Source organism: Temnothorax nylanderi, unplaced genomic scaffold, assembly GCF_030848795.1.
Source record: "Temnothorax nylanderi isolate EJ_2023f unplaced genomic scaffold, tnyl_v1.0 TNYL_tig1070_pilon, whole genome shotgun sequence".
In the NCBI taxonomy this organism is placed as follows: domain Eukaryota; kingdom Metazoa; phylum Arthropoda; class Insecta; order Hymenoptera; family Formicidae; genus Temnothorax; species Temnothorax nylanderi.
This window is the reverse complement of record NW_027250132.1, coordinates 33,315-36,375: the sequence shown is the minus strand read 5'-3', so window position 1 is coordinate 36,375 and position 3,061 is coordinate 33,315. Positions and strand designations below refer to the sequence as shown.

Here is a 3,061-nt window from a genome sequence, read left to right as displayed (position 1 = left end):
TGATAAATCATGCATTATAGGAAGCCGAAGATGTAATTTTTTCTCAGGATCTACGTTCCATCAAATCATACAAAACCATATATTACGTAAGAAACAGTTAAAAAACATAGATAAACCGAAGAATTTCGCATGGTAGAGGGACGTTTCAAGATCACTTGGGTCCACTGGGCCGAGAGTACCTTTTTTTCTTTTTGTGGGGAAATGAGAGTGGAAGACAGGAACGGACAAGTTCGTACGTGAGGAGGCTAATGTTAGATGAAAACGGAAAGATAGATTGAAAAATAATTTTGCCACTATTTATGCTAATATTTAATTTTATTCGTTATTTACATTTTTGCTTCATATACAATGTTATCCAAGGCGAAAGCTAATAGTTCGCAATCTATGAGCGAACTTCCATCGGACACCTCACTCAGTACTTTTCTCGCCTGACATTTATCCGTGATATGATTTTATCGCAAGATTGTTACAAAATGTTTATATTTATTACTAACATGCTGTATATTTTGACATAAATTGAAATATACATGTTCGACACATTGTTTGATTTCAAACAAAAATAATATAGTTGCTGGTATCATGTATAAGCATGTATCGCGCAACATAAGTTTTACAATATTAGCGTCACGCATTTTAACAAGTTCTATAATTAGATCTCGAATACGCAGCGATGAACCGACAGTCGACTGCATGAGTTGTTCGATATCCATGCGTCTTTCGATGATCGTTGTCCACGTTGCATGAGGAAACACGATCTGATTTCCCGATTGTCGCCAAGAATCAATTCCACAAAGGATGTAGATCCCACATTGATTCCGATATCCAAATACTTGTAAGCCGTGACTGTCAGGGCAAATCGTCTGCCCAAGATACGAGGCGTATAACGAGGTTCCGATTTATTGAAACTGTAGAAAAATAAAGTAGATAAATTAATAAAATTAGAAAAATAAATTTTAAAAATTTATGTAAAGTAATACTTACGTTTTGCGCTCGTCCGATGAAACTTCACGAGGCTTAGGCGTTATAACGAGGTTCCGATTTTTCACGAGGGTACGGTACGTAATAATTCATACTTGTGCTGCTTCCCTCGAAGCCGCGAAATCCCTTATCGGGAATGTCGTGAGTGAACATCCACTTCTCAGAATTATTTACGTCTTCACTGCGACCAGCCATTGTTCTTATTTCTCCGTAAAAGGTATACTTTTTTCACTGTTGAAGTTGTCGCTTCGAACGATGAGACTCGATTGATTTTGACTTCGTAACACTAGTTAAAACATTAATTCCGTTTGCAACGTTTTAGAAAATTGGATGGCGCGCGCAGATGAAAAATTATAAGGAAAGGGATAATTCCCCTTCCTTTAACATTTTCAAGCACCAATGCCAGCGCTGCTTACGTAGAAGTTATAAAAAAATTCATACAAATGACTAAAAAGTGGAAAATGAACCAAGTATACGCGACAACACCCTACCTTCAAAATTATGATGTGGTGGGGGAAATTAGGAGAAAAAATCCACTAACAACTAATGGGAATGGGGAAAAGAAAATAAAGCATTGTAAAATTATATAATTTATTTTTTTAAAGATCCCAATTCTTCTGGCGTCGCGACCATCAGTTAAATAATTTTAATACATTTTGTAATGCGCAATTCTTAACATGTTTTCCGCATCGCATAGTGTTAGTAACATCTAGATTATTTAAAGATTTGACATCTTCGTAATCCGCATCCAAAGTCTCGATGATTAGCTTTTCTCTCGCATAATTCTCAAGTAGATCCACCAGCCATTCCTGTTTCTGGCATCCCTTGACGTACACGAGAGTCGGTATCTCGTCATCCTCTTCTGTACCAAGCACGGCTGACGTAATTAGACGTTTTACCATACCGTAAGGCACGTTTCCCTCATCCCATGGTAATCCATGGTGATTTGCAATCAACCAGGAAGCACATGACTTGTCAGATTTTGTGAGAAGACCTCCACGGCATGGGGCACGTAAGATGTAATGCTCCAGAACGGTCCCGTTTCTCAGCACCGCTGCCTCCTTTACGACAAATTTCATCCCGACGATGAATCCTTGCAGATCGAAAAACGTTGGCACGATCATGATGCAACGAAGGAACGATCCGTACTGTACCGTATCGCGCTACATATGTCGCTCTTATATCGGAATATTTGTCAACATGGCGATTTACATGAGTTTGCGCACTACATTAGACAACGGGCAGTATTCTATCACGCGATCGTGCAGGCGGTTACATTTTCTTTACAGTCAAATTCTATTCGCACATCCACGGTGGCGCTCTTGACAGACTCGTTTTGTTGCGAGCAATCGATGACAACAAAAGATCCTTCCATCAGGAATGTATACACGCTGCAAAGCGTATCACTGGAATCGTATCCGTAATAAGTTTTACGAAAACGCGCGTACATATCAAAAAGAAGGCCGTATCGATTTTTAGTAAAATCTAGGTTCAAGTCATCGTACGGATAAAATTCGGAGTTTAGATAAAGCTTGACATTGGTCAAATTACAGTCGTCGAATACGCTAACATTTTGAGACATGATATTTGTGGTGTCCTGAGGTGGTTAAATAAAACACTCAGTTGTAACAATCGACAATAAGATATGTATTGGTAATAATCGGGGAGATAACAGAGTATAATGTGTGTATCCCTTGACGGTCACCGGGTAACTAGCTCTATCCCCGCTCGTTCCTACTCACTGAGGTGATACCTTTTCGGGGATCGCTGATCACAGTACACGCACCGGTACCGTGTTAATGTGAATACATTACAATTCCTCCCTTTTTATTTCTCGCTACTATAACGATTTCTTAATCGATTGGAACGGCGCAATACTTTCTCTGGTTCGCTCACAGGTGCAACTTTAACGTTAGTTTTATTATCATTTGGCGGAATGAATCGGACGATCTGATCGACGTGTCGTTTCCAAACTTTGCCAGTTTCTACTTTAACTTCGAACGTTACTGGAGATAATTTCTTTATAATTTGACCTTCGACACGCTTATTACTACGTACACTGAAATCATCGACCATCACACTC

General features: G+C 39.2%; 1 pseudogene; it reads right to left on the bottom strand.

Annotated features, from left to right (window-relative positions):
- Positions 1-326: 326 nt before the first annotated feature.
- LOC139786544 (uncharacterized) lies at positions 327-1,173 on the bottom strand (annotated as a pseudogene).
- Positions 1,174-3,061: the final 1,888 nt, after the last annotated feature.